General features: G+C 35.0%; 1 protein-coding gene across 1 annotated transcript in view; it reads left to right on the plus strand.

Annotated features, from left to right (window-relative positions):
- The first annotated feature begins 9,841 nt into the window (after positions 1–9,841).
- The window catches only part of LOC150097830 (CUGBP Elav-like family member 1-A), an 816,588-nt gene continuing 810,777 nt past the window's right edge, over positions 9,842–15,652 (plus strand). Inside the window, exon 1 of the transcript XR_016549571.1 lies at positions 9,842–9,881. The gene's annotated coding sequence lies outside the window, so the exon portion shown is untranslated. The remainder of the gene's footprint in view (positions 9,882–15,652) is intronic.

A 15,652-nucleotide genomic window follows, 5' to 3' on the forward strand; every position in this document is an offset into this window, starting at 1 on the left:
AGATGAAGATCAAGATAAGATAAGGAATCGTGACATTGATGTTTGTTGTTATAGATTTTGGAATTTCGCTGGGGCCCTCGCCTGTCCAGGAGATCACGTGATGTGTTTGGTTCGCTTAGACATTGTGAGTGATATTTAGAGATAAGAATCGTGACGTTGTGTGTTTGGAAATTTCTGGGGAACATGTCTCTCTGTGATATCACATGGTGTTTTGGTTTGGCTATGGAATTATGGGCGATGTTTTTGAGATAAGATATCTTGGAATTTTCCCAAGGTGACACACACATCCGTCATTGTTGTCATGTTTTGTATTTGGTTGCCTATAGATGGGTATACTAATTTTCCAATACATTTTGGGGTTTCTTTCCTGTTAAAGGTGGGAATTCTTAGAGTAGAATCGTGATGGCGGCAGTGTTTAGGGTTTTCTGAATAATTTAATTATATGCTGATATCACTCAAACATACACTTTTTTGTACTATCGATGGCTGTACTAATTTTCCCATACATTTTGGGGTAATTCTTTCTTGTTAAAGGGCGGGAATTCTTAGAATAGATTCGTGATGGCGGCTGTGTTTAGGCTTTTCTGAATAATTTAATTATATGCTGGTGTCCCTCAAACATACAACTTTTTTTTTGCTCCAAAGTTTTCATTATCAGTTGGAGGTGACATTACTAAAAGATTATTAGCAAATGACAACCTCTTTTTCGAATTAACGTTATATTGTTTACAAATGTTTGGTAATGATGTTTTTTTAGTTTACATGAAGAGAAAAAAACCAAACGGTATTTTAAAAATTAACGGAGACTTAAAAGGTTACAATAACTTTTTTGTATGTAGTCTAGAAATTCTAATAATAATTTAAATTTACTTACAGTTTCCAGAATGATTGTTCTCAATGCAAATTGATGTTCCAAAATAGTTGGTATTTTATCCACACTACAACACACAAAAACACAATCTTGAAAGAACAAAATTTCTGTAATAACCTGAAAAGCTATTTGACTTTTGTTCCTTAGGTTTTCTGTCCGTTTGGTACACTGCTAATTCCTTAGCATTGGGTCATACGATGTTTCTGATGTGACTATTGTGACACACATATCCTAAGTCGTGTGTTTTTCATTAGTAATATCCGGTAGCAAGCAGTAACATCAAATCGCTGTATTCCCCTTTTTCATGACTCATATTCTTTCTTTGATGTTTTGTGCAGTTTTATCAGTTCGGGAAGTACGACTGTTTTTCTAGTGTAAAATTCTTATGACACATATCCTGAAATTATTATTTTCTTATTAAGGATTATATACAGTTATTGTTTTCAATTAGATGTTTGTTTACATTTTGTGTAGCTAGGAAACTGGAATTTATTTCAAACGAATATTAGCTCTATAATCTCTCTTATCCGGTTGCCAATTTTGCTGTATGTAGGTGGGAAATCATGTGTTTAGGTTGGAACTCTTCGTTCCCGTGGGAAATTATTGTTTTAGTAAATTAATGCTTACATTTATTTTTTTAAAATCAATATTGACTATTAATTTTACCTGTGATTCCTTGTGCTCTTAACCTATTTCTGTAACTGAAATTTATTTATTTTTTTAGCATTAGTAATTTTAAGTAACGGATATATGACCAACAAGGTTTTGAACTCGCTGTAGCAATTTCTTTTAGAAATTTCTTTTGCCAGCACAACAAATAAATAGTTATTTCTTATTATTTTAAATTAATATTAGCCTTGTAATATATACTTTGTTAATTTCTATGTTACTTTTTATTTGACTGTAATATTATTAACAAATTGTAATTACTGAATCTAACATATAGAAATTAAATAAAGTGAAAAAGATAGTATTTTCTATTCTTTTCTTATTCTTCTGCTTTAATATTTGTGCTGATGTTCATAGTGTATGATTTGCCACTGGTGCTTATGTGTAATTCATGTGATTTTTCTCCATGTGACATTTCAAAACAAGTTGAACTATGGTTTTTACATAGTTCAATTATGTAAAACTCATATCTGTTAGTCCGGGTCTGGCTATTAAATTTGTTATTGTTTTTGATTTTTCTCTTCCAATGGTGAGTATGTTTTGATATTTTCCTTTTGCTTCCAAGAATTCACACAGTTTCATTGAGTGGATTTAAAAAAAAATTCTCTCAAGGAGGAAAAAAAGTGCTATTGCCTTACTCAAATTTGTATAACATATCAACGACACCCAATTTGTTCGTTTAAATTTACACATTTTATTTGAATGAAATATTATTTACAAATTGTATTTACTGAATCTAACATACAGAAAATAAAAAAAGTGAAAAATACAATCTATTTTTTGTTCCTTAATCTTCTTATTGTTAAATTTGCACTGTTGTTCAAAGCTTCTACCCATGCTTGTGAAATTGCCATCATGTGGTTTTTGACAACGTGACTCTCATCTGAAAGTTAATTTTCATCTGGTAAACGTTGGGAATTTATTATTATAGTAAAATTAAGTGTTGCATATTTATTTTTTTGAAACCAATACATATACTTCTGAGAATTTTTAAAAGCACAGAATCTTTCATTATGTTTCCAAAAGCATTTAAAAGTACACATTATGTTTTTTACGTTTTGGGAATCCAATTTCATTTAAATCAAGAACAGGCCTCCCTATTAACCTCGTCAATGTTTTTGATTTTTCTCTTCCTTTGGCGAGTAATATTTGATATTTGCATGTTGATTCTCTCATCCAATTTCTTAGTTTGTCCAGAGATAGTGAACCAATTTCCCACTTCAGCTGACGGTTATATTTCATTAACCAAGAATTCTTTTTTTTAACTCTTTCAGGTAATTCTTTCAAACTACAAGGTGATTTTGTCAATGCATCTCTTACAATAATTCTATCAGAAATAAAATTTCTTTAGGAAATAAATTTGAAGTCTTATTCAAAAGAAATTGGCAATCAATTATTCCAATGATAAGTGAAAATTCGTATTTTTCACCCACTGTCGATTTTTCATAATCGTTTTCCTTCATTCTTCTCCTTCTACTTAGATTACTTCATATGGCACCACAAATAGATAGTTATTTATTATTATTATTATTATTATTATTATTATTATTATTATTATTATTATTATTATTATTATTATTTCACTGATTATTAGCTCTGATGTTATATTTTATGTTAACTTTCTGTTACAAAATTCTCAACAAATGAAACTTTTCACAAAGAAACTTTCAAAGAAATTTGTGGCTCACCCATTATTTTTACACTACCAAACACAAAACATCACAACACAAAACAGCACCTGCAGTGGATGAACGATAACCTTAAGTCCAAAGTCACTCGACTCTATGGTTTTTTCTTATAGTACTGTTTACCCTTACTATATGCCCTACCCTGACCATTCCTTCAAAAATGAACCTTCTGTGCAGATGACTCAACAACATGCTTTCATGCTTTCGCATACTGTTGGATATATTGTTGTTGTGTTTTTATCTTACTTTGTGCGTAGGGAAAGGTAAAATTTCTATATGTGTTATCTGGAGAGTATAAACATTTTTTCTATACCAAACGTTAAGAGTTAAAGTCGTGTTTTGGGTTAATTATCTGCTATCTCTCTGTAAAACAACCAAATTTTAACAGTTCGGATTTTCGGTTATGTGAACGAATTGTTTTCGTATAACTCAAACAATGTCAATAGGTAGCATTAGACAATTTCTAAAATAATAAATTACATTGATATTGGTTTTCAAACCTTTTCCCCCCATTCCTGGTATTAATTTCACACTAGTGACTTTTTTAAAAATAATTAAACAGAATTGCATTAAGGTACAAAGTTGTGGATTTAAATAGCAATTCCTAATCAGAATAACTGAGTAAAAAATTCACTGTGGAAAAACACAACAAGAAAACCACACATCTTCGTTCATTTAAGTTTACAAATTTAAGTTAACCACACTTTCATACGTTTGATATTGTGTCAGTCTGGAAATGACACCATGCCTCCTTAAACATTCTTGTATTCTATTGTCAGCAAATATAGACAAACAGTTTTCGTAAAATGTTCGTAAATGTCCCAAAATAAAGAATCTTTATTGAATTGGATAAAATCTTGGAAGTCTAATTTTGCTATTGATAAATATAAATGATTAGCAATAATTTTCTTCGTGATACGAATAGATGGTAATTCAGTTTCCAAAAATAGTAAATGATTATCACTGTCGTACATTTTTGGTGAAAATCTCTCAGCTCCTTCACAACTAACGGAAAAAACTTTACTTCCATCAGCTCCTGTATCATCAAGTACTAGTTCCCCATCTTGGCATTTCAGAATATATCACTCACCAAGGTCCATTTTGTAGTCAACTCTTCTTTGCAAGTAGCCAAGGATATCAGACCACTTCCTGCATAACTTTTCCCAAGTGGTCCTGGATAAATACATCACAATGTATGGGTCTTCTAAAATAATAATTGGTTTTCATCCTTTTAGAGCTATGTAAAGAGTTTTGTCTCGTGCTATTTTCCTGAAGAAAGAAAATTTCAATGACTTTTGTGGCTCACCCATTATTTTACTTTACTTTCTTGGATACCAATCACCACAACACAATGCGATAGCTGCATGGGATGAACGAATTGCCATAACTGCAAAGACACTTGACTCATTTGTTTTTCCTTATAATACTGTTTACCTGACCCTTAAACCTGACCGTTCCTTCCAAAATGAAACTTGCACACACATGATTCACAGAAATGTTTCTACATACTGTTGGATATGATGTTAATGTGAGATTATCTTACTTTGAGACATCATAGGGCAAATCTTATCTCTGTGGCTCGAAGGGTATTCTATATTATTTGTCCTTATTATGGTAAGTATTTTATCCTCAAAAAGTGTTTTTGATGTTAGACCATGTGACTATATCTCTCACTCATATTCTATAACAACAAACATTCAAGTCATGATTGCTTCTCTTATCTTGATTGTGATCTTGTCAGAAGTGTCCCACCAATCATGACACGATTCCTTATCCACTAATATATCTCCCTTTTCCATTCAAATCAGCAACGTCGCTTATTTACAACAAACAAATGATGTCACTTATCTTCATCTGATAACAACACACATCTACATCATGATTCCTTATCTTATCTTGATCTCGATCTTGTCAGAAGTGTCCCACCAATCACGACACGATTCCTTATCCACTAATATATCTCCCTTTTCCATTCAAAACAATAACGTCACTTATTTACAACTAACAAACGACGTCACGATTCCTTATCTTATTTGATCTTGATCTTGTCAAACGTGCACCAGCAATCACGACACGAATCCTTATGTCTTATCATCACCCATAATTCCATACACAAACAGAACAAACAATGTGACGTAACACACACAAATGGTCCCAGAAAAATTCCAAACATTCCAAACACATATTAACAACCAATCATGTCACGATTCCTTATCTATCTTTTCTTATCTACCTTTTCTATTTTTTTCTATTTCCTTTTCTCTCTTTCTACTTTTTTTATTTCCTATCTACCTTATGTATTCCTTATCTAGATCTTGTGACTAGTGCATCCCACAGAAAAATTCCAAACATTTCAAACTCGTGATGTCACACAATGACGTCATCATGTCAATTACGTCACGATTCCTTACCTTATCTTGATTTTGATCTTGTTACGTTACTAGTGCCCACCAATCACAACATGAATCCTTATCTCTACCATCAACCATAATTCCATACGCACACCAAAACACAAGAACTCATGTCACTGACACATATGCCCCCAGGGAAATTCCAACTATTCCAATCTCATGAAGTCACGCCCACAATGATGTCATCAAATGAACAGCCAATCACGTTACGATTCGTTATCTTATCTTGATCTTGATCTTGTAACTAGTGCATCCCCTACTACCCAAGTTCATAAAAAACGTTGATAAAATTTATTTTAAATTACATTCCTCTTAATGTGCAGTATAATAAAATGATTCGTTATGTATTATTGTACTTTGGGATCTTTTAGTTTTTAATGGAACAGGGAGCACAAAATGTTTGCACCCAGGCGGCGCAAACTGATGGAACAGCCCTGATCCCACCCTTTCTTGCGACATTCATTCTCAACTTCTAAGGACATGCTCTGTCGTTCTTTTGCCACCCTTTATAAAATAAAAAATTCCATTTACTGATATGCTGTATGACTCTTTCCAAAGTTTGTGCGTGTCAAGCATATCATCCCTCTTTCTCCTGTTTGCTAGTGTCTGAAGTTCACAAATTCTCAAACTATCTTCACAATCTCTATTCCACAATGCTGATATCATTTTAATACTCTTCCTTTCACTCTCTCCACTGTATCAAAATCACCCCAGAAACCAGGAGACTACACAATAGTTTGGTCTCCTGTGCACAATATCTTCTAAATATCTACTATCTACTAAATCTCCAAGATCTCCAGTCTCATCAATTTCTTTTAGCATAATCCCATCGATATAATATGATATTGGATATTTCACCACATCAAGGTGCATGACTTTACATATATTAGTATTGAACTGTTAGCCATTTTCATATACCCAAAACAACCAGCCTATTCAAATCATTCTGCACGTACTGCATAGCAACCGCACTCCTGATTGCCCTGCCTATTTTTGCATCATCAGCATGTCCTTTCCAATATCATTAATGTATAGATTGAATTAGAATGAACCAAGAATTTATCCTTGTGGTACATCACTGGTTAATTTAAGTCTTGCAGACTCGCATCTTCTTTGATTTATGCAATAGTCTTCCATGCTGCATTCTGTCAAAAGAAAGCCTTAGGAAATACTTGTCTCCTTGTCAAACATAGTGGTAGCATTATTATAAAATGTGAGCAAGTTGATCGAACATTACCTCCCCATAATATGTTCCATAGTGTTCATTTCATAGTACAGATTCTCTTTCAACTCATTGCTGTGTGCAAGCGTTGAGCAACTTTTCCAAAATCTTCACACCACACCAGAGATACGAAAGGGTAAATAATTGGGTACAGCAGTCATTGCACCACCCTTGTAAAATGCGATTACAATACATTCTTTGTACTTGTGTGGAATTTTCCCTGTTCCAAGACTCAAATTATATAGCTTGGTCAAAAGAATAGCCAGTTCAACTGAACTCTTTTTTTAGTATCTGTACTGACATACCATAGTCCCCTTTGTTGACTTCACATTTAGTTTGTCCAACAGCTCTAGTACACCTACCTCATACATATGAGGTTCTTCCTCCAGTGAAGAGATAGTAGTGAGCTGAATGTTGCATTTCCAAGCTGTTTTGATAAAAGGTAATTAGTTGGCACTCAGTTGAACAATCTCTTCTGCATCTGTTAACTGCATGCGATCTGCATTCAGTGAGTTATTCTTTCATATTCATTTTCTTTTTCTTGAAGCATAGCCAACCTGGTTGGCCGAGTGGTTAGTGAAGCTGCTTTCCGACCAAACGGCTGCGGGTTCGAATCCCGCCATGGACATGGATGTTTGTGATTGTCTGGAAAAATACTAGTGGTTCTGGGCGGTAAATGCCGTTGGCATTGGTCAGGGCCGTCACCAGATTGTATCGCGCCCTGAGGCAAACAATTAAATATCCCCCCCGCGATGGATTATAAGACAAAAATATAAGAAAATCTCCAATTGCTATTTTGTTTTTATTACAAGAGAAACATTAATGCAAAACGATAACATAATAATATTAGCTCTACAGGGATATCGCACAATAAAACTGTTTATAAGCTCTTCCAAATTTAAATTATTAGCTATGCCCTCCACTGTCGATATAGTTGTTAGACCAACCAATCTTTCTTGGGTCATTGCTGTTCGCAAATAATTTTTAATCAGTTTAAGCTTGGAAAAACTTCTTTCTCGACGACAAAGAAAAACTTCCTTCTCGTCGCTACGCTAACAGGAATTGTTAGTGTAGCGACGGCGCCTACGCAATACGGCTGAACTAGAACCCTTATTAAGTCGTGAGGCAGGCTGCTTCTATGTTACACCCTGTCGACGATACTGGCATTAGTAGTTGTGGTTCGTTGTAGTTGGTAGATTGAGTGGTGGAGACAGAGTTGTGGAGTAGGTGCCCTCCGTCGATGAGTCTTTGGAGTCCCTAGAAGGGTTATGCAATAATAATAACAAGAGAATTCTTTGCTTGTCTTTAGTTTGCAGAGCCAGTTTCTTTTCATATTCAGACTTAGCTTTTCCGTAGATAGTTGTAACTCTTCTGGCCTGTTCCTTATCGTTTTCATGATTGACATCATGATTATGTACATGGCATTCCTTTCGCATCATCTTTTTCTTACGAATCTCTTGCTTAATAAGATTACATCAATTTCACTCAAATCCAATTTATTCTTCGAACTCTAGGGACACATCCCGATATTGCATCATTTAAGTTTTAGACGTGCATGGGAAGCGTTTAATTTTTAAACGCTTCCCGTGCACTGTCGCAGTCCTTCCCATTCGACAGCCGATACCATAGTGCAGAACCCAGATTGCTCGTCGTTTGGTCACAACTTTCTGATTTGTAGTTCAGCATGTAACCAATTCTGAAAGGAAAATTCATAAACTTTGCCACTTTTCAAGTCATTACTGCATTACCATTGTCATTAACCGGGGGAAGAATGGTTACACCTTTAACAGAAACGGTCTCTGATACTGCAATCCGATTTAACCCTGTTCGACCTCGAATCCATCCTGTCACATCACATGTTGCTTGAGGAAGTTATCTCACAACACTGCAATCAATGTTCGGATAATTAAAATTATGATTAATGATTTTAATAATCCTCATTATGAATACTGGTTTCGCACCCGTCATTTTTCTTTCGTAATGTATTCCTTTGTCACTAGCAACCGATCCACCGGGCATGTAACAACACCCTACTAAGTATTTGATTTTGTTAGACTCCACCTCACACCAGATGGCTTCAAACTCACTGCCACATGGAAAACTGTTACTGGTATTGCAGCCATAGGTCTCAACTCTACTGGACTCAGATCTTCCAGTATCATGAGCAATATTCCCCCTCCTCTCCTGTCCTTGGTAGAAATATTGTACCCTTTGCACTCGATACCAGCTAGTATATGTCTGCCTCTGATAGTGATGTCTCATCAATGCCTACAATCTGTGAAGTCCCAAAGTATTGATGTTCACAGAATCGTGTATATACATAATAAGCTACCTGGATGTTTTTTTTGTATTCTCTGTAGTCTTCGTGACGCAGTTGGATACCTCGAGATAGCTATTCTTACTTATATAGAGACATCCTGGTACATTTGATAAGTCCGAACGGAAGAACACAAAAGCATTCGACACTTATAATTATTTCCATGATGATGCATATTTCCATGATGATGCAAATTCCCCTTAACACAGCCTGATCAGGTCTCACCAATTAATTTCTCAAGACTTCTAATACCAGACGCATACAAGTGTAGGAAGGCTTCGTAGTGAAGTCTGAAGGACGATGTGATATGCTGGGGAAAAACTCGATAAGTGCTCCTCAGGACGTCATAAATCTTTCTTTGTGTTTGTTCAGTTGATGATGAGTTATTTGGTCTCATACAGACAGATCTCCCCCTCTTCTATATAGTAGGTAATAAGCAGTTCTCATGGAGAACACTTAACATATAACATTCCATCCAGTTAATGGATGGAATGGATTTCGATGGATTGTGTTGTGCGGACTGACCAACTGTCAGGAGTACTGCGATGGGCTTTTTATTTTTTACTGTCATTAATAAAAATATTGAATTGTTGTATTCGTATCTGAAATGACAATAGCGCACTCTATAGGCGAGTTAAATTCGCCATTTTGTTTCGTGTTGTAACTCGCGTGAATGGTGTGATTCTGTGTTATCGGAGTTTAGGTAATGGTTATTATTTTTCTGTAGTATATATGTTACGCTTCTCTTATCTGTATATATATCACATGTCTCTTATCACATTATGTATAAAAACTTAGGCCAATCGGTATTCAAGTATCTGTGCTACAATGACAGATATTATTTTAGGAGGGATGATTTAGAAATACTTAAATTAAATATACTAGCAGTTCTTGTTTTATTAATATAAATTAATCTGATACTTTTTATATCTATTTTAAAATCTTAATTGGATGTGTTTAAACTGTGGTAAGCTAGTAGCGAGTTGTGATGAGGGGGGGGGTTGTGCCACTTTCAGTAAATGAGGACAGCTACCCTTTTAATTTGTTGTAAAATTCAAAAACCTATACATAGCATCACTCTTTATTATTATTTAGCAGAAATTAGGCAGTTATCCTCCCCTCCTGGATCCGGATATTGATTGGTCATGTTCTTAAGTTTTCCTATGATAGAAATATATTCTGATCACCTCAAATAAATTGAGCATTGTACGGCTCTTAGAGGAAAAGTCGCAAAAATCATTTCTTGGTCATTGTGCCCAAATGTTTTCAACTGTAATAATGTGGAAAAAATTCATGTATTTTTGTAGTGTCTTTAAGATATTTGGGAAAGAATCCACCATAATTTGGGATGCACCAACCAGTCCAGTCCTCCCACTCCATAATATCATGCAGAAAATATGCTTTGTATTCTCCGCATGAGCATTATGGAGGTTCCTACTTTTTATCATATTAATGTAATGAGTCCCAGAATTCTAAGCATCAAAGTAATAATTAACATATTTCTACATATTGTAACAGTAACATTTTAATTGTCAAAATTATTATTCCATAGGCCAAGTGTCAGTGTACCATACTTTTTTTTATGTTCATACTCATGAAAGGTTATTAGTAAACATATAGTATATTTTGTACCATGGGTGGGTGGTGGGCTAAGGAATTTTTTTTTCCATTATCAATTATATGTATATATATATGTATATAATATATATATATATTTATTTATTTTAACCTACATCAGAAACCCTGCCCTAGAGACAAAATATGGAACTTTATCAAGCCACTTCAGGCCTCCAATAAGTGGGAAAGTGGTCCCACACTGGGTAATGAAATTCATCTCACATATAAAGACAATCACAAACATCTGTGCCCACAGTGAAATTTGAACCTCTGACCTGTTGATTGGAGAGCAGGTACTCTACCCACTCACCAACCAGGTCAGCCTCTTGGTAATGGAGACGTGACTGTTGATGACTATTATTTTGAGAGTAAGATAATGGTGCATTCGAATAAGCCATTTGATTTTCATTTTCTTTTTTTTTAAATATCTTGCGTGCACCTTTTTTATGTGATTTCTACTTGTTTATTTAAGTATTTCTCAAGTGTTTTGGGAACTGTTGCCAATAATGCAAACCATTCACTGGTTGGAAACAAAAGCCAGTACTAAGTGATTATGACATGAAGCATGCTTAGTTCCTACACTATCTATCAATAATTGTCTGGACAATTTACAATTGATACCAGCAGGTGAATCTCAATATCAGGTATGTCCACCTTTGGCCTTGATCACCTCCTGTACCTTTTGAGGGAGGCTTTTCACCATTGTGTGGCAGGTATCAGGTGGAATTTGTTTCCATTCCTCCATCAAAGTAGCACTGAGTCAGTGAGCTGCTTCAATTCATCCCACAGGTGTTTCATGGGTTGAAGTTGGAACTCTGTGCAGGCCAGAGCAGTCGTTTAACACCCATTTCTTCATACCATTCCATAACAGCTGCAGCTTTGTGGCATGGAGCATTGTTGTCGTGATAGTAAAACAGGTCTGTTCCATTAAAACTCCACAGTGTAGGCAGCACCTGATTATCCAGACTATCAAGGTACTGAGCTGTCTTCATGGAACCACGGACAATGACCATTGGTCCCACTCCAAACCAGATGAGTGCATCTCACACCATTATCCCTTCACCACCAAACTTTACTGTGGATACAACACACTGGTAACAAGCGTTCACCAGGGTGCCTCCACACTCACAGCCTTCTCAGACTGGAAATAGGGGTGAACCTTCATTAATTGCTCCAGAGTACCATTTTCACTGGTCAGTTGTCCAGTTCACATGCTCTTTGCACTAGGCCAGACGAGCTGCATTGTTCATTGTTGTAATGTATGGCTTGTGTGCTGCTGCTCTTCTGTGGAAACCCAGTAAATAGAGCTCTTTTTGTACAGTATTAGTACTCACCATGGTGTTACTAGTTCTCTGGAACTCAACGCGAATGATTTGTGCAGATTGTTGCTAGTTTTTGCATGCCACCCGTTTTAACACCCTCCTGTCCCTGTCAGTCATTTTTAGCAGCCATCCTGGGTGTTTTCCTGCACCAGTGATGCCAGAACATTTTCATTTGTTGATCACATTGCCAACTGTTGATTTTGGATGCCCCATATGAGCGGCAATGCATGTATGGAGATTCTACCAACATGTCGGCCCACAATGACTCCACTTTGAAGTCACTGAGTTCACATTGTGTTGCCATACCACCTGTATTCAACTGTTACAATGAAATACTGCTTCCTACTATACGTACACCAGTTTTTATGTTATTAACAAACGTGGAATGTTCCATAACTCTAAATAACAGGTGTCCAGACAATTATTGGTAGATAGTGTATGATAACATGTTGAAAATTTTTTGCTTGGCTATACTATAAGTTAAAGATGCCAAGAAATTATATTTTTTGGTTTCATCCATTATTATTATTATTATGTGATCGCTCCAGGTAGTCCAAAGACTCATCAAGGGAGGGCACTTACTCTACAGCTCTCCATCTCTACCACTCAATCTATCAACTACAACGAACTGCAACTACCATCATAATCTACACCAATGCCATCTACCGCTCACCACCACCACTAGTATTTTCACAGACAATCATAAACATCCATGCTCACAGTGGGATTCGAACCCACAGCCTTTTGGCTGGAGAGCGGATGCGCTAACCACTCGGTCAACTAGGCCAGCAAGTGTCAGCAAACAAAGTTTGCATGAGAAGTAACTACACGACTGGGCTACTTGTATATAGAGGCTAATGATTTCACATCACTTGCCTTAGTATCCCATAATGCAAGGCACATCTTTACAGATGTGTAACTTCACATTTATGAAGTTACTTCATGTACAGACTTTGTTTGCTTACACTTGGATAAAGAAATCAAGAATATAATTTCTTGGTATCTTTAACTTATAGTATAACCAAGTGAAAAAAACTTTCCACAACTAGCTCTAATCCAGCATATTTTAGTAATAAGGTGTGAAAACTTTTGACTACTTGTAGATGGGAAATACAGCTAATTCTCTTTTTACACGATGGTTTAATTATTAGGGATAATTGATGGTTTAAATATCAGGGATTACTTTATGCCGCTACAGAATGTAGACAATTGTGATGATAACAAAAAAATCAATTTTTGTAATTATGATTTCCCCGAAGTTAAGCCGACAGATGATCCATTATATTCACTTACCGTTGGTTCCTGAAAGCAGAAGGGTGCTGATTCCTCAAATTTAAGTTGGTTCGTTATGGGAGGCCCACCTATATAAAGCTGCTTGGAAGGAGTTAAGTTGTTTGCTAAACAATATTTCTTGTTTACAATTCGAAATATTTACATGTCTTGTGTTTTCTTCGTGCAGTAGTTATACAGGTAGGTATGTATTAAATTTTAAAGTTTTGTACGTGTAATATCAAAATAGTAAAATGAATTATTGATTATTTTCTGATATTTTTGTAACATTACCCCATTAATCACAATGTCCGATAATTCAGTTAGACAGAAGAAGAAAATAAAAACTATTTCTTTAGAAACTAAGATCCAAATTTTAGATCGTTTAGCAGCTGGAGAAGGTTCAACTTCCTTAGGGAAATATTTTGGACTGAATGAAGCTACTGAGAACGATTAAGAAAAATGAAGAGGCCATTAGAAAATCTGTTCCTTATGGAACAAAATTAGGGACCAAGTTGTCAGCATATATGAGAGACATTATAAAAGTGAAGATGGAAAAGGCCCTAGTGATGTGAATAGAAGATTACTCACAAAAAGGAATACCTTTAGATGGAAATATCATCAAACAAAAAGCATTACTTTTGCACAAACAGATTCAGAAAAAGGAGCCAACAATATCAAACAATAATTGTGATTTTTCTTTAAGCACAGTTTGGCTTACAAAATATCTCAAATGAAGCTGCATCTGCAGATGAGTTGGCAGCTATGGAATTTCTTTCAAAACTGCCAAAATTATTGAAAATTGTGGCTACACTCCTGACCAAGTTTGGAACATAGATGAGACCAGCCTTTTTTTTGGAAAAAAATGCCAAGTAGGTCTTATATAGCAAAATCGCAAAAAAGTGTTGGTTTCTTTAAAGCAGCCAAGGATCATGCAACTCTATTATTTTGCAGCAATGCTTCAGGAGATTGTACGTTAAAACCATTACTCATTAATCGATTCTTAAGACTGCAGGCACTGAAAGGAGTAGATTTTAACATGTTACCAGTGAACTGAAAGGGAAACAAAAAAGGTTGGGTTACAAAAGAAATTTTTAATGAATGGTTCCATCAATGTTAAAGTTAAAGAAGTTAAATGCTATTTGATGGAAAAAAAATCTGGACTTTAAAGTTTTATTGATTATAGACAAAGCACCTGGCCATCCTGTTTTAGAACACAACACCCAAATATGGAATTTTGTTTTCTGCCACCTAATACAACCACTAGACCAAGGTGTGATCACTACCTTCAAAACTTACTACATAAGAACATCCCTATACATTTTGGATAAACTAGATAAGGATAATTTACTGACAGTTATTGATGTGCGGAAGAAATTTTCTATTTTGGATTGCATCAAACTTGCAGTGGTATTATCAGAATTGAAACCATCAACTTTAAATGCATGCTAGAAAGCTACTTGGCTAGAATGTGTGAAAAAGAAAAACCTTGTACTTTTGCATACAACTGAATATCCAATATAATCAAGTGTGTTATCCCAATATCATTAAATTAGCACATGCAGTTGCCAGAGAAGGATTTGATGATATTTTTTTGTCTGCAGGTATTGAAGAATTGATGGTTGACAAGGCTGTTAGTGATGATGAAATAATAGAAGCTGTTCTTGAGAATCTTGATGAAAAAGAAAAAAAGTGAGGATGAAGATATTCCAGTCACTGCAGGATCAATTAAAGAAGGGCTTGAAATGGCTAGTAAATTGCAGTCATTTTCTTGCACGTGATCCAAATACTGAACGAGCTGAATAGTTTAAATGTGAACTGACTTCATGTATGGTGCAGTATGAAGAATTATATAAAGATCTAGTTAAAACAAGATCGCAACGATTAATTACAGAGGTCATAAAAAAATCAACTTTCAGAATTATTGGAAATTAGTGCTAATTTAGTTCATTTTACTGAAGAAAATGTTTCGTCATTGCAGTATGAACAGGACGGTCAAAGTGTATCAAGTGATTTAAGTGATTTAATTCCAGTCTTACACAAAAGAATGTGGCTACTGTCAGAAAGTGACACTGAATAAAACTTAACTAATAATCATATTTGGGACTTTTTGAATTTCTGTTTTATTAGTGACACTATTTTCTTCAAGAAAGATATATATGTATATATTTTAAATAAGTATTTAAAATAAAAAATATACCATTAAAATTAAAGACATTGTTAGCATCCAGGAATGCGTTAGCAGAGCTAATCTCAGGTGGTATGG

Source organism: Typopeltis vanoorti, chromosome 16, assembly GCF_054136105.1.
Source record: "Typopeltis vanoorti isolate ZY-2024b chromosome 16, IOZ_Tvanoo_1.0, whole genome shotgun sequence".
Taxonomy (NCBI): Eukaryota; Metazoa; Arthropoda; class Arachnida; order Uropygi; family Thelyphonidae; genus Typopeltis; species Typopeltis vanoorti.